This window comes from Martes martes (assembly GCF_963455335.1).
Source record: "Martes martes genome assembly, chromosome: 6".
In the NCBI taxonomy this organism is placed as follows: Eukaryota; Metazoa; Chordata; class Mammalia; order Carnivora; family Mustelidae; genus Martes; species Martes martes.
The window spans coordinates 120260061-120277077 of NC_137893.1; the positions used below are offsets into that span (position 1 = coordinate 120260061).

Here is a 17017-nt window from a genome sequence, read left to right on the forward strand (position 1 = left end):
GGCTCAGTTGGTTAAGCATCTGCCTTCAGCTCGGGTCATGATCCCAGGATCCCTTGATCAAGTCCCAAATTAAGGTCCTTGCTTGGCGGGGAACCTGCCTCTCCCTCTGTCTGCTGCTCCCCCTGCATTGTGCTCACTCTCGCTCGCTCTCTCCCTGACAAATAAATAAATAAAATCTTCTAAAAAAAAAGAAAAGAATGGGACAAGTAGGGGGTGCCTGGCTGGCTCAGTCTGTGGAGCATGCGACTCTTGATCTCAGGGTTGTGAGTTCAATCCCCACATTGGTTATGGAGCCTACTTAAAAAAAAGAAGAAGAAGAAGAATGGGACAAGGAGATATGATGATCCCTCTGATCTAAGGCCCTTTGAAGCACACAGCATGTGGTAAACTGAAATGATTGCCTGAAAGATACCCACATGCTAGTCCCTGGAACCTGTGATTGCTACCTTTCACAAGGGAAAAGAGAATCTGTGGTGTGATTCAGTCAAGGATTTTGAGATGGAAGATTATCCTGGCTTATCCTGCGGACCCCAAATGCAATCATTTATACAGTTGTTTTGGGAAGTAGAGGATTCAGCACACACATAGTGAAGGGAAGGCCATGTGCCTCAGGGGCAGACTGGACTGATGTGACCACTAGTCACGACTGCCAACAACTACAAGAAGCTGGAGGAGACAAGGAATGGATTCTCCCCTAGGGTCTCTGGAGGGGACAAGGCCCTGTGGACCCCTTCACTTTGGCCTAGGGAAACTTTTAGACAGTTTCTGGGCTCCAGAACTGTGACGGAATAAATACCTGTTGCTGGGGCTCCTGGGTGGCTCAGTTGGTTAAACGTCTGCCTTCGGCTGGGGTCATGATCTCCAGGTCCTGGGGTGGAGCCCCACATAGAGTTCCCTGCTCAGCAGGGAGCCTGCTTCTCCTTCTCCCTCTGCTCCTCCCCCTCCCCACCCTGCCCCTGCTCTCTCTGTCTCTCAAATGAATAAATAAAATCTTTTTAAAAATGGGAAATAAAAACAAATAAAATAAATATCTGTTGCTGTAATCCCCCCCAAGCATGTAGTACTTTGATCAGAGCCCACGAGAAAGTAATGCATAGTGTCAGACATGAAATATGCTTGCCCAGGCTAACCAGAATCTACATAGGCCTTCAGGGGCAACTTTAAGTTTAAAGAAAATGCAGAGAAGATTGAGGAACAAGTTCAAAACACCAAAATGGCACAAGTAGACAAAGCCAATACACGGAACATTCTACATGATGACTGGCTAAAAGATCAATGTCCCAGAAAGGAGAAAAGAAGGGGTCATTCTGAAATCAAAAGAGTAATAAGATGTAACATAAAATAAAGCGCTTGATCCTTGGTTGGGTACTGGCTCTTTAAGAAATGATAACTGCCAGGGTGCTTGGGGGGCTCAGTCAGTTAAGTGTCTGACCCTTGTTCTCTGCTCCCATCTTGATCTCAGAGTTCAGGCCCTGTGTTGGAGTCCATACTAAGTGTGGAGCCTATTTAAATTAAAAAAACAGCAAACTGGTGCAATCACTCTGGAAAACAGCATGGAGGATCCTCAAAAAGTTGAAAATAGAGCTACCCTACGACCCAGCAATTGCACTACTGGGTATTTACCCTAAAGATACAAACGTAGTGATCCGAAGGGGCACGTGCACCCGAATGTTTATAGCAGCAATGTCCACAATAGCCAAACTATGGAAAGAACCTAGATGTCCATCAACAGATGAATGGATAAAGATGTGGTGTATATATACAATGGAATACTATGCAGCCATCAAAAGAAATGAAATCTTGCCATTTGCAACGACGTGGTTGGAACTAGAGGGTATTATGCTTAGCGAAATAAGTCAATCAGAGAAAGACAACTATCATATGATCTCCCTGATATGAGGAAGTGGAGATGCAATGTGGGGGGTTTGGGGGGTAGGAAAAGAATAAATGAAAGAAGATGGGATCGGGAGGGAGACAAACCATAAGAGACTCTTAATCTCACAAAACAAACTGAGGGTTGCTGGGGGGAAGGGGGTAGGGAGAGAGTGGTGGAGTTATGGACATTGGGGAGTGCTGTGAAGTGTGTAAACCTGACGATTCACAGACCTGTACCCCTGGGGCTAATAATACATTATATGTTTATTAAAAAATTTAAAAATTGGGCGCCTGGGTGGCTCAGTGGGTTGGAGCCTCTGCTTTCGGCTCAGGTCATGATCCCAGGGTCCTGGGATCGAGCCCCACATTGGACTCTCTGCTCAGCGGGGAGACTGCTTCCCTCCTCTCTCTCTCTGCCTGCCTCTCTGTCTACTTGTGAGCTCTCTCTGTCAAATAAATAAATAAAATCTTTTAAAAAATAATTTAAAAATTATTAAAAAAAAAAACAAAAAAACAACAAAACCTTCCATGAGAAACATTTTGAGAATGCTGGAAAAATCTGAATATCAATTAAGTATGAGTAAAATTAGGAATTTTGGTCATTTTTCTTGGGTATGATAATAGTATAGTGGATATGTAGGTAAATGTCCTTACACTGGGCATACTTATGCACGCTGAAGTATTCAGAGATAAAATGTCATGATGATTCACTTTGAAATGAGCCTGCCAAATGTGTGCATATGCATACACGTACATGTATAGAATTTTACATATTTTTTTAAATTTTCTTTTATTATTTTTTTTAAAGCAAGCTTTAGGCCCAACCTGGGTCTTGAACTCAGTGACCCTGAGATCAAGAGTCCCATGCTCTGCTGACAGAGGCAGCCAGGCGCCCCTAATTGAATATATATTTGATATATTTTTATTTTTAGACTTTTTAAGAAAATATTTTATTTATTTGAGAGAGAAAGAGCGAGAGCAGGGGGGAGTGGGGGAAGCAGGCTCCCTGCTGAACCAGGAGCTCCACGTGGGTCTTGCCTCCCAGGAGCCTGGGACCAAGACCTGAGCCCCCAAGGACAAAAGCAAACACTTAACCAACTCAGCCACCCAGGTGCTCCACTGATATACTTTTAAATATGGAAAAATGCTGACAATTGTTGGATTTAGATGTGGGTATACAGGTGTTCTTTATACTATTCTTTCTACCGGTTTTTGGGGGGGAAGGGGCTAGAGAGAGGGAGAGAGAATCATAAGCAGTCTCCGCACTGGGTGTGGAGGGCTCAATGTCACGACCCTGAGATCATGACCTGAGCCAAAACCTTGAGTCAGGCACTTAACTGACTGAGGCACTCAGGTGTCCCTTCCTACTGTTTTTTGTTTTGTTTTGTTTTTTTAGATTTTATTTATTTATTTGACAGAGAGCCATCACAAGTAGACAGAGAGGCGGGCAGAGCGAGAGAGGGAAGCAGGCTCCCTGCTGAGCAGAGAGCCCGACGTGGGACTCGATCCCAGGACCCTGAGATCATGACCTGAGCCGAAGGCAGCGGCTTAACACACTGAGCCACCCAGGCGCCCCCCTTCCTACTGTTTTAAAAGCCTCATGGTCACCTGGCTAGCTCAGTCAGTAGAGCAGGCAACTCTTGATCTTGATTATGAGTTTGAGGCCCATGTTGGGTGTAGACCTTATTTTTAAAAAAGTTTCAGAGGCACCTGGGTGGCTCAGTCGGTTGAGCGGCTGTCTTTGGTTCAGGTCATGATCGCCCTGGGATCAAGCCTCGCATCCAGCTCCCTGCTCAGCGGAGAGCCTGCTCCTCCCTCTTGCTCTGTCTGCCTCTCTGCCTACTTGTGATCTCTGCCTGTCAAATAAATAAATACAATCTTTAAAAAATAAATTAAAAAATCTTTAATAAAATTAAATTTAATTTAAAACGTTTCATAACAGGGGCGCCTGGGTGGCTCAGTGGGTTAAAGCCTCTGCCTTCAGCTCAGGTCATGATCCTAGGGTCCTGGGATCAAGCCCCACATCAGGCTCTCTCCTCAGCGGGGAACCTGCTTCCTCCTCTCTTTCTCTGTCTGCCTCTCTGCCTACCTGTGATCTCTGTCTGTCAAATAAATAAATAAATAAATCTTTAAAAAATAAAATAAAATTTAAAAAAAGTTTCATAACAAAAAGTTTAAAAACTAGTTTTTTATAATAGTTGCCTGGCTTCCTTTAGAAGAAAACAACCCGTGTGGAGCACAGCAACTCTCCGTATGCCACCAGGAAATGCGAAGCGTCCTGATGCAGGCGACACCTGCTCTTGCAAGGCTCTTTAGAGACAGCTCACACCCCTCCCCACCCCCCACTTCCACCCTAGTTTATTACCTGATGTCAGCAGATAACTGGGGATTATTGGTGACATCTCTATCTTTGCTACATTCTTTAGAATTCAGTGGTTTACTGTCAGGCAATAGTCAGCCTAGAATTGACCCACTGCCACCTGAGGTTCACCTGACTGCCAGCAATAACAGTTAACATTTTAAGAGTCAGCAGATACTTGGGGAGCCCAGATGGCTCAGTCCTTACGCGTCTGCTTTCTGCTTGGATCATGATTCCAGGATCCTGGGATGGAGCCCTGCGTCAAGCCCCACATCAAGCCCCCCATCGGGCTCCCTGCTCAGTGGGAAGCCTGCTTCTCCCTCTCCCACTCCCCCTGCTCATGTTCCCTTTCTCGATTATGTCTCTCTCTGCCAAATGATTAAATAAAATCTTTTTTCTTTTTTTTTAACTCAGCAAATACTTTGTTAGGGATAACCTGTTTCCTTACTTGTTGAGAAATAACACAACAGGGATGTCTGAGTAGCTCAGTTGGTTAAGCCACTGCCTTCAGTTCAGGTCATGATCTCAGGGTCCTGGAATCGAGTCCGGCACAGGCTCCTTGCTCAGCGGGGAGCCTGCTTCTCCCTCTGCCTGCCTCTCCCCCTTCTTGTGTGTGCACTCACTCTCTCTCACTCTTCCACAAATAAATAAAATCTTAAAGGAGAGAGAGAAATAACAACATCAAAAGAGAATGATGGGAAAGTAGGATGTGAATGGATGGGAAAGTATACAATAGCTCACAGATGATCCTGAGCCGCTCCAAGCCCCATGCCCACCACCACCCCCGCCCGCCCGCATTCCCCCTGCCCCCGCAGAGCTGTTCTGGTGGCAGCACTGTAACAGACCGGCCAGGTGAGGCAGCTCTACCCACACAAGCCCAAGGCTGCAGCATCTCATACCATCCTTCATTTTACTTCCTTTCCAGATTATTCACTTGTTTAAAAAAAAAGTTATTCACTTGTTTTCTCTGCTCCACATTACGGATTTCATCTTCCACTCACTGGTTTTCTATTCATGTGTTCTGTTATTGCTTATGTACTCACTTATTTCAATTTGAGATGTTCTGCTTGTTCTCTTTTTAATTAAAAAAATGTTTTTAAAGATTTAATTTGGCAGGGGGTGCCCGAGTGTCTCAGATGGTTAAGCATTTGATTCTTGGTTTCTGTTTGGGTCATGATCTCGTGGGTCGTCAGTGGAAGAGTGGGGAGTCTGCTTAAAGATTCCCTCCCTCTGCCCCTCCCCCAAGTTGGCTCTTTCTCTCTCTAAAATAAATAAATAAATAATCTTTTAAAAAATATATTTAACTAAAAATAATTTTTGAGATAGAGCAAGAAAGCAAATGAGCAGGGTCGGGGAGGGGCAGAAGGCGAGGGAAATAGAAAACCTCAAGCAGCCTCCACAGTGCCCAAGGCAGGTCTTGATCTCAAGACCCTGAGAACATGAATCAAGCCGAAGTAAAGATTTTGTTTTTAAGTAATCTCTACACCCAACTTGGGGCTCGAACTTACAACTCCATACCAAGAGTCACATGCTCTACCAACTGAGCCAGCCGGGCACCCCCTCATTTGTTTCCTTTTCAAATCCACCTGTTCTTTCTTTGTAATACCCTGTTTGTGCACAATAGATTAAATTCCTTCCTGTATCTCTTCCTGTATCTTCCTCCTTCATATATGCTGTTATCTGAGTTTCTTAGCTACAGAGTCACCTGCTGTTGGGTCTGCTGACTTGCTCCTGCTGGGGTGGGTGCCCAGGGTTTTGGAATCTGACTCATTTTGGATGTCTTCCAAGGGAGCTCCATGTGTGAGCTTCAGAGTCTGTAGGTTTCCCTGTGGGAGTGACTTAGCTTTGCCTGTGTTCAGCCCTTCAGAATTCACAGGTCCCAAACCATGCTTTTAAGGTATTAAGAAATAGTTTAGACATCAAAAATATGAAAAATCATACAGTGAGCACCCATGGAGCCCCTACAGACACCCCCTTGACTGAATCACTCTCTACTCACCCTCTGATCACAGCCCAGGTAACTTCTGGCTTGAATTTAGCATTTTAGCAATCTCATGCATTTCTTTTACTATATCATATTTAACTTTAAATAATAGTTAAGCTGTGGGCTGCCTGGGTGGCTCAGTCCTTAAGCATCTGCCTTCAGCTCAGGTCATGATACCGGGGTCCTGGGATCGAGCCCCATATTGGGCTCCCTGATCAGCAGGGAACCTGCTCCTCCCTCTCCCACTCCCCCTGCTTGTGTTCCTCTCTCAGTGTCTCTCTGTCAAATAAATAAATAAAATCTTAAAAAAAAGACAAGTTGTAAATATCATTAAACATTTCATACTACATTTGGGCACCTGGGTGGCTCAGTTGGTTGAGCAACTGCCTTCAGCTCAGATCACGATCCTGGAGTCCCAGGATCAAGTCCTGTGTTGGGCTCCCTACTCAGTGGGGAGTCTGCTTCTCCCTCTGATCCTCCCTCTTTCATTCTCTTCTCTCTCTCTCTCAAATAAATATCCTTTTGTTTCTTAAAATTTTATTTATTTGTTTATTTGACACAGAAAGAGAGAGAGACAGGAGAGAGAGAACACAAGTAGGGGGAGTGGGAGAGGGAGAAGCAGGCTTCCCACTGATCAGGGAGCCTGACATGAGGCTTGATCCCAGGACCCTGGGATCATGACCTGAGCTGAAGGCAGGCACTTAACAACCGAGCCACCCAGGCGCCCCTTAAATAAATATCTTTTAAAAAAATACATTATACACTACATGGGTATTCTTTTGAGACTTGCCTTTTCCCCGCTTCATGTTATGCTTGTGAGATTAATCCACGCTGCCATGTTAGTCCCACCACTGCATGTAACACATCACTGCTCTGTGGTATCATATTTTACAAAAATGCCACAATTTGCCCATTTTCCTGTTGCAAAACATTTGTTTCCTCCCCCTCTCCCACTTACAAACGATTACCCGTTACCAAAAACTCATTAGCACTGAGGACTTTTGTCTACATAATCTTATATATGCATGCAAGTTTGTTTAGGGTGTATTTAGGGTGTATTCCAGAAGTGGAAACAGTGTTGAAGAGAATGCACATCATACTTCATAGGTAATTGTCAAATTGTTTTCCAAATGGATTGTATAAAGTTACAGTTCCACAAACGATGTCCAGAACAGTTTCTGTTTCTCCACTCTAGCATTTCCTCACCACCCAAATTACATCCACAAGCTCTGTTGACACAACTGTCCGTCTACCCTATAGACCAAGGCACACATTTGTGACCCCAGCGGGCAAGCAAAACCTTTTCTCCCTGAGCATTGCCAGGACAGTGCCCACCAGCTCCTGGCTTCATGCTGTGTGGCTGAGGCAGAGTGGAGAGTAGCAGATGGGTTCAGAGGCAACAGAGCTAGACCCAGGAGGACCCTGTTGGGTAGTCCTTGTGAAGACTTTGGCCTTCACTGTCAGTGAAATGGGAGCCATTGCAGGATACTGAGCAGGGGAGAGACAAGTCCCAAGTCATGGTGTGGAGGGAAACTTCCAACTGCTGTGTGGATCTAGGACTGTAACGGGGTCAGGGTGGAAGCCAGGAGACCAGTTAGAAGGCTCTGTTGCAGTCACGTAGGTGAGCTGTGAAAGCACCTACCAGAGTGGAATGGTAGTGGAGGCGTCGGATGCAGTCTGATTCTGGTGTTATTTTTGAGGCAACACCAGCAGGATTTGCTGACAAATCAGATATGAGGACAGCAGACTATTCAAGCTCACATGCATGTAGAAGGATTAAAGTACACAAAAGTCATTGGTGGTGGGGCGTTTGACTGGCTCAATCAGTACGGCATGTGACTCTTTTTTTTTTTTTTAAAGATTTATTTATTTATTTGACAGAAAGAGAGACACACACAGCAAGAGAGGGAACACAAGCAGGGGGGGTGGGAGAGGGAGAAGCAGGCTTCCCACCAAGCAGGAAGCCCGAAGAGTGGCTCGATCCCAGGACACCAGGATCATGACCTGAGCTGAAGGGAGACGCTTAATGACTGAGCCATGCAGGTGCCCCAAGCGTGTGACTCTTGATCTCAGGGTCATGAGTTGAAGACCCATGCTGGGCATAGAGTTTAGTTATAAAAATTTTTTAAAAGTCCTTGGTGGTATTGTTTGTAATGGGGAGAAAAAGAAGTAACACACATATTCTCCAACAGGGAAATGGATAAATTGTGGTGTATTCGTAAAATATAATACCATAGAGCAGTGATGTGTTCCATGCAGTGGTGGTATGACTAACGTGCCAGGATGGATTACTCTCACAAAGACAACATGAAGAAAAAAGGCAAGTCACAGACTACATATCCAGTATGTAATGTTTAAGAACATTTACAGCCAAATGACGTATCATTTAGCATTACAGAGAACATAAAGAAGTCAAGCAAACTCCAAGGGTTCTGTGCAGCCAGCAGGGTAGAGGTGCCCCTGGAGGAGCTACCAGACTGGCCAGTGGCTGAGGATCCCAGGGATGAGAGACGTGGACAGACAGGCGGAGGCCAGGCCCTGGGAGGCTCACTGTCTGCGGTGGCTGCAAGAGGCTAGCCTCTGCCCAGAGTCACTACAGAGAGCTGTGAGATCTGGCCAGTGGTTTAGGAGGGAGGGCTGTTTACTTCTGAAGTCACTTGTAGAACATGGGGAGTGAGGAGGAATGTTTTAGGATAGAGGTCGTAACAAACCACCGTCACTTCTGAGGGGACACTGTTGGGTTCAAGGATGCACAAGGCTGGAATGTGATTTCCACGTCTGAAATAAAGTTCCTGCGACCCTCACCATGGCTGTAGCTCAATCTTACCCCCCAAACCTGGGGCTGGTTCAGAAAGGAGGGTCCCAGCCCCCAGGGGAGGACTTGGACCATACAAATAAGGGCAAGAGAATGCAGAAGAGACCTCAGGGACAAGAAAGGAAGCTGACCCTCTACTAGTGACATCAGGGACGGAGGATGGGTGAGTGAGGTACTGACTAGGCTATGTACGTTAATGATTAAGCTCTTTGAAATAATATAACTGTAGCTAATACCTAAATAGGGTTTAGTATGTGTGAGGCACTGTTTAAGCTCATGTGCACATATTTAAACCTAACAACAGGGGCGCCTGGGTGGCTCAGTCGTTAAGCGTCTGCCTTCAGCTCAGGTCATGATCCCAGGATCCTGGGATCAAGCCCTGCATCGCTCTCCCTGCTCATTGGGAGACCTGCTTCTCCCTCTCCCACTCCCCCTGCTTGTGTTCCCTCTCTCATGGTGTCTCTCTCTGTCAAATTAAAAAAAAAAAAAAAAGATTTAAACCTAACAACAACTCTTTGTAAGGATAGGTACTCTCACCCACTGACAAATAAGGAAACTGTGATAGAGTGGATATGTAACCCAGCCAAAGGGAATCAGTCTTGTTCCAGGATCTCGACCAGTCCCGTATACTTCCTATGTGATACTGTTAACCTAGAAAAATGCACTTACAAATAGAAGTCCTCATATATAGCACCTAGAGACACCCATCAACACAAACGAAGTTTTTTAAGGTTTTTCCAAAATAAAAATGGACAGAAATGTATATGGAAGGGTACAATCTAAATTACAGGAAAAAACATGAACAAGAAAAATTAAGTTGCAGGGGTGCCTGGGTGGCTCAGTTGGTTAAGCAGAGACTTAAGTCAGGTCATGATCTTAGGATCCTGGAATCAAGCCCCGCAACAGGCTCCCTGGTCAGCAAGGAGACTGCTTCTCCCTCTCCCTCCGCTCCTGCCCCCTGCTGGTGCTTTTTCTCTCTCTCAAATAAATAAAATCTTAAAAATAACAAAATCTTTAGGGGCACCTGGGTGGCTCAGTCATTAAGCATCTGCCTTGAGCTCAGGTCATGATCCCAGGACCCTGGGATCGAGCCCCGCATCAGGATCCCTGCTCAGCGGGAAACTGCTTTCCCCCTCCCACTTCCCCTGCTTGTATTCCCTCTCACTGTGTCTCTCTGTCAAATAAATAAAATCTTTAAAAATAATAATAAAATCTTTTTAAAAAATCAAGTTTTGGGGCGCCTGGGTGGCTCAGTGGGTTAAAGCGTCTGCTCTCAGCTCAGGTCATGTTCCCAGGGTCCTGGGATCAAGCCCTGCATCGGGCTCTCTGCTCAGCAGGGAGCCTGCTTCCCTTTCTCTCTCTCTCTGCCTGCCTCTTTGCGTACTTGTGATCTCTGTCAAATAAATAAATAAAATCTTTTTAAAAATATCAAGTTGCAGTAGAACTACATGAACAATTATTCCATATTTATTAAGTTCAAAAAGATATCAAACACGCTATGTTGTTTAGGGATATATTCAGAGGAACACTGTAAGAAAACTCGTTAACAGCCACAATTCAGCTGGGTAAGTTGCCTCTGAGTGGGAGGGATTAAAATGGAAAGTGAATCAAAGGCAGGTTTGTGGGATGCCTGGGTGGCTCAGTGGGTTAAGCCTCTGCCTTCTGCTCAGGTCATGATCTCAGGATCCTGGGATGGAGCCCTGTGTCAGGCTCTCTGCTCAGCAGGGAGCCTGCTTCCCCCCTCTCTCTGCCTGCCTCTCTGCCTACTTGTGATCTCTCTGTCAAATAAATAAATAAGATCTTTAAAAAAAAAAAAAAGGCAGGTTTGCTTCAGTTACTGGTAATGTTCTAAAGCTGGACAACCGTAGAGCAGACAAAAAGGAATTTGAATCCAGACTGATACTTTCTGACCTTAAGCTAACTATCTCATATCCTGAGCCTTCCTTTCCTTGCCCCTGAAGTGAGGGAGATAGTATCAAAAGTTGCAAGATTGAGCTTTAAGGATCCAATGAAGTGAAGCACATGAAAAGCTTCGCACAGATCTAAGCACCACTGGCTGTGAAGATAAAACAGGAAGATAAAATAGGATGATGCCTAAGAGCCAAACACAATTATGTGCTTGGGACCTTGCATCATAAACTGGTACGTTCTTCATGGTACTGATTGAGATCCCTGGAGGAAAAAGTCCAAGTCTCCTCCTACCCTCACCCCATTCCAGTCTCAATCCCCTCCACAAAGTAACAGACCAATTCAGTTCTTATCTTGAGAACAAGAGCCCAGGTGAGGGATTTTAAGAATCCTAATTAAGTATTACCTACTTTAATACACGAAGTTTTAGAGAACAAGTCCCTTTTAAGCAGGTCTAATCCTAAGGTTTGGGGCCAAGGACTGAAGCCCAGGGGATCCTTTATTAGGGAAGAGCAATGCAAGCAGCAAACTAGATGCTGTCTTTCAGAACGTACCGATCAGGGTAATGTATGGAAGAAAAAAACAAAACCAGCTAAGGTGATTGAGAAAAATAAAGGCTGGGGCGCCTGGGTGGCTCAGTGGGTTAAAGCCTCTGCCTTCAGCTCGGGTCGTGATCTCCGGGTCCTGGGATCGAGCCCCACATTAGGGTCTCTGTTTGGCAGGGAGCCTGCTTCCCTTCCTCTCTCTCTGCCTGCCTCTCTGCCTACTTGTGATCTCTGTCTGTCAAATGAATAAATAAAATCTTTTTTAAAAAAAAAGATTAAAAAAAAAGGTTGGGGGAAAATCATTCCTAATTTATTATTTCAAGATTTATTTTAGAGAGCAAGAGAGCTAGCATGTACACAAGGGGCGGGGCAGAGGGAGAGAACCTAATTCCTTGCTCCATCCCACAACCCTAACCTGAGCTGAAATCAAACCAGACGTTCAAGGGACACCACCTATGCATCCCTATCTATGATAATTTAAAGTGGTGGTGGGGAGCCCGCATGATTCAGTCAGTTAGGTGTCTGACTTTGGCTCAGGTCATGATCTTGGGGTCCTGGGATGGAGCCCTGCGTAGGGCTCCCAGCTGAGCTCCAAGTCTGCTTGTCTTTCACTCTGCCATCCCCCAGCTTGTGCTTTCTCTCAATAAAATCTTTAAAAAATTTTTTCTTTTAAATAAAATGGTGACTAGGGCACCTGGGTGGCTCAGTGGGTTAAGCCTCTGCCTTTGGCTCGGGTCGTGATCTCAGGGTCCTGGGATCAAGACCTGCATTGGGCTCTCTGCTCAGCAGGGAGTCTGCTTCCCACCCCCCATCTCCCTCTGCCTGCTGCTCTGCCTACTTGTGATCTCACTCTGTCAAGTAAATAAAATCTTTTAATAAAATAAAATAAATAAAATAAATGGTGGGGACCAAGCTGGAAACAGTAGGCAGGGGCACCTGGTTATTCAGTTGGTTGGAGATCTGCCTTTGCCTTAGGTCACAGTCTCGGTCCTGAGATCAAGTCAGCAGGGAGTCCGCTTCTCCCTTTCCCTCCTCCCTCTGCTCATACAGTCACTCTCACAAAATCTCAAACAAAACAAATCAGTAGGCAAATACGGAAGAAATGTAGTTTTAAAAAGACTTACTCATCTGACTCAGCTGATAGAGCAACAGGACTCCTGATTTTGAAGTTTAAGCTCGAGCCCCACATTGAGGGATAGAGATTATACTTAATAAGGTGGCAAAGGTTAAAAAAGACTAAAAAGTGGGTGCCTGGGTGGCTCAGTTGGTTAAGTAACTGCCTTCAGCTCAGGTCATGGTCCCGAAGTCCCGGAATCAAGTCCTGCATCAGGCTCCCAGCTCCATGGGGAGTCTGCTTCTCACTCTGACCTTCTCCCCTCTCATGCTCTCGCTCACTCTCTCCTTCTTGAATAAATAAATAAATAATCTTAAAAAAAGAAAAAAAAAAAAGACTAAAATGTACTTATGAGTTAATAGCACTAAACTGGTGCCAAAAGTGTTCCCACTGGGAGTAGCGATGACAGGTATAGGGAAAACAGTCAATCTCATGAGGACCCTGATGTCACCAAACATAAACTGTACAACCTTATGGAATATACTATGCAGTTTTACATGCTTAAATCCTTTGAAATTCTATTTTTGGAAGTGTATTATACCATACAACTTCAGATGGGTGCAAATAGGGAATCATCACTGGTTTATAGCGACTAGAAACCTAAATGCCCCCCTCCCAAGAACTGGATAATTTTTAAGTCCTAACAGTAATGGCAATTTGTACATGCTGGTGAAAAACCATCCTTGAAATAGTGCAAGTATGAATATGCTTCCCCCCACCTATTTTTACTATTATGAAATACACATAAAACCTACCAACTTTTTTTTTAAAGACTTTACTTGACAGAGCTAGAGAGTGAGCACAAGCAGGGGGAACCACAGGAGAGGGAGAAGCAGGCTCACCACTGAGCAGGGAGCCTGACCGCAGGACCATAACCTGAGCCAAAGCTTAACTGAGCCACCCAGGTGTCCCTATCTGAACTTTTTTTTTAAAAGATTTATTTATTTGAAAGAGAGATCACAAGTAGGCAGAGAGAGGGAAGCAGGCTCCCCGCTGAACAGACGCAGAGCTCGACCCCCGAGATCACGACTTGAGCCGAAGGCAGTGGCTTAACCCACTGAGCCACCCAGGCGCCCCTATATGAACCAATTTTAAGCACACACTTCAATAGTACTAAATACGCTCTGTAATATTGAGCAACCATCACCACGATTTATCTTTTTTTAAGATTTTATTCATTCATTTGGCAGGCAAAGAGAGGAGGAAGCAGGCTCCCTGGTGCACAGAGAGCCTGATGTGGGGCTCAATCCCAGGACTCTGGGATCATGACCTGAGCTGAAGGCAAGAGACTTTAACCCAGAGCCACCCAGGTGCCCCTATCTCCTTAATTCTTTGCAATTTCTTTTTTTTTGAAGATTTGAGAGAGAGGGGGAAGCAGGCTCCCCAACTGAGCAGAGAGCCCAACGAGGGGCTTGATCCCAGGACCCTGAGCTCATGACCTGAGCCGAAGGCAGAGGCTCAACCCACTAAGCCACCTAAGCTAAGCACCCCTTCTTTACATCTCCTAAAACTGAAATTCTCTATCCAAATTTCCCATTTACCCCTTTCCCCAACCCCTGGTAACCACCATGGGTTTATGCTTTCAAAATAAAGACCATTTGTTTCCACTGACTCTTCAAAAGGCAAATTACCTGTGTCAGTATTTCAACACTCTAAAAACCTGTTAACATCTAGTCCATTAAAATCCTGTGGCACACCACCTAAAATCCTTAATTTTAATGTCAACCTAGTTTTAGCTTTCTGTATACAGTGGTAGAGATGTATAGCTGTCAGCTGTGATACTCATTCACAGATGGTTACCTTTCACCTCCCTACATCTTTTCAAACTACCTTGTTTTTATGGAAACCAAATTTTTATTTTGTTTTCAAATGTTTTATTAGAATCCTTTTGATAAAAACAAGTATTTTTGTTAAAGAAGTCTCATTGATCTAAAAATATTTAAGCATCTCAAAATTTCTGGGCAGTTTCATTTTTCCAGTAAGTTGACAGCTGCTGCTCACACAGGTTAATGCAGGAAAGCTAGATGGAAGTTCCTAGGATCTGCCCAACACCAGATAGGCGATAATCCTCTGCGTTAACCTGAAATTTCATAAAAGAACATATATTAGAACCATGCAGGCAAGTGGAATTAAGACATGAACGTGGGTGGGTAGGGGAAACGTGAGTAAATCAACGGCTTCAAAGATCCTCAGAGAAATGCTAATGGTTCAAAAAGGTTATCATTACCACTCTGGGGCTGCAAGAAAAAAGGGCACTCACCATAGTAGCCAGAGAGACAATGTGGCTCTTCTCATCACAGCCTGCAGGTTCAAGTGACAGGAGCCATTACCTAGGCATCACAGACATCCCTCCACAGCATCTCTCCAAGAGGGCGAATTCAAAACTTCAGCCCTTCAGCCACCAGACTGGTGCCTTATCTGAAAGGGCGCGACCCCAGCGAGGCTTCCAGAATAATCACGCTAGAAAGATGAAAACAGGACAGACAACCCAATGAGAAGGACAAGCAAAGTTAAAGTCCCCCTGTAGGCCCATTCTGAGACTCAAGTATCCAGTTCTCCAAATGAGTCAGAATTTAATTTTTGACATCAAGACCAGCATCAGAGACTCTAGTCTGAGAAATCATCATTCCCAATTTACGGAGACCTGGATCATGGGAGGCCATTCTGGGAAGGGATGTAATACACTGAAAGACAACTGCCCTAGTGTAAGGATGTGGCAAATGAAGAGTAGAGATGAAGTGTGAAAGAGTAAAGTTCGCGGGGGGGGGGGGGGGGGGACACAGTCTCAGAACTGCAAAAAATACTGCCACCAGGGAAGCCCAGAATGTACAGCCATAAGGTAGATTGAACCACGCTTGAACAAAACATGGGGAATTACAAAAGTTTTTTAACAGTCACAAAAGAAAAATAAACTGAAAAGCAGTCCTTGGAAAATCACCATGTAAAATACTTGTACTACACTTCACGTGTTCATTAGAAAACGGATTCCACACTAACCCCATGGAAGAGGCAGGTTTGGGGATAAAACGGCGAGAAGCACGGGAGAAGGATCTCACACCTAACACTCACCTTTATTCAACGGTTAACTCTCCGGCGGACATCTTAAGAAACCTAATGGAGAAAACACAGGGATTCGTTACTAGCACAGGTTCTCCGCCATGAGTTTCTCCCCAGCCCACCCCTTAGGAAAACCCCGCCCGGGGGAGGGAGATGGTCAGCGCGCTGCGGTGATAGCGTCAGCGAGACACTCAGAGTCACCTAGGTTCATCATTACCCCCGTCTTGCCCCAGGACCACCGCCAGCCACTCCATCCCGCGCAATCCACTCACCCTCGCGGCGCTGCGGACACGCCTTGCGGGGACCAGGGGCCTGGGAAGAAACAGGGAGTCAGCAGAGGCCGGGGCGACGCCAGCCGCGTCCCCCCTGCCCCGGGCTGGGTCAGTTCCGAAGAGCGGCGTCACGGGCGCGTCAGAAACTCTAGTCTGTAATGGTAGGTCATCCTGCTCAGCCCGAGACTGCGGCCCCTTCACCCGCAGGGCCCCGAGACACCTACTCGCAGGAAGCCGCGGCCATCGCCTCTCGGGTATCGGGGAGGGAGCCCGGCAGCCACGAGAGGGCACCGCACAACTCCCACAACCCGACGCGGCCAGACCATCGCACAAAAAGAACGACCACGCCACCTCCCCCCGCTATTTATAGCGGCGTGAGGCTGGGGGCCTGACAGGCATGGCTGTCTTCGTCCATGCCAGACTCGACCCACGGCGTCGTCCCCGTCGTTCGGCCAAATAAGAATAAATCAAAGGAAAGAGAGGCAGGGGTGAATGTGTCACACGCTTCCGGGCAGATATGGGCATATTTTGTTAATTTTGAAAAACAAAAGACGGAGGACTTTTTCTCTCGACCGGCCGGGCCAGACGCATGCGCAGAGGTGCTCTCTTCCGAAGCGCCTTCCCCAGGGACGGCCAGTGCCTCCTGCAGTAATGACCGAGGGCCCTCTCCCTCTTCCTCACCGGGCCGGCTTGGGATCCGGGTCCTTCCGGGACGCTGTCACCCACTTCGGCTAGCCATCGAAATCTGAATTCGCAACCCACTGCAGCCCGCAGACCTTAATGTCTTTTAAAAAACAGCTTTAAGATATAAATGACATACAATAAACAATAAAAACAACAACAACACCACCATTTGAGGGGCGCCTGGGTGGCTCAGATGGTTAAGCGTCTGCCTTCCGCTCTGGTCATGATCTCCAGGTTCTGGAAGGGAGCCCCAAGTCAGGCTCCCTACTCAGCGGGGAGTCGGCGACTCCCTCTCCCTCTCTCTCCCTGCTGCTCCCCTTGCTTGCGTTCTCTCTCTCTCTCTCTCAGATAAATAAAATCTTACAAAACAGCACACCATTTGAGGGTTCCTGGGTGGCTCAGTT

General features: G+C 46.0%; 1 long non-coding RNA gene across 1 annotated transcript; it reads right to left on the minus strand.

Moving 5' to 3' along the window:
* Positions 1 to 13956: 13956 nt before the first annotated feature.
* LOC308344180 lies at positions 13957 to 16266 on the minus strand. Its single transcript, XR_013966970.1, has 5 exons — positions 16154 to 16266; positions 15930 to 15969; positions 15670 to 15711; positions 14861 to 15060; positions 13957 to 14680 (listed from the first exon to the last, which is right to left on the minus strand). It is a non-coding gene; the product is annotated as an uncharacterized lncRNA (long non-coding RNA).
* Between the last annotated feature and the right edge of the window lie 751 nt (positions 16267 to 17017).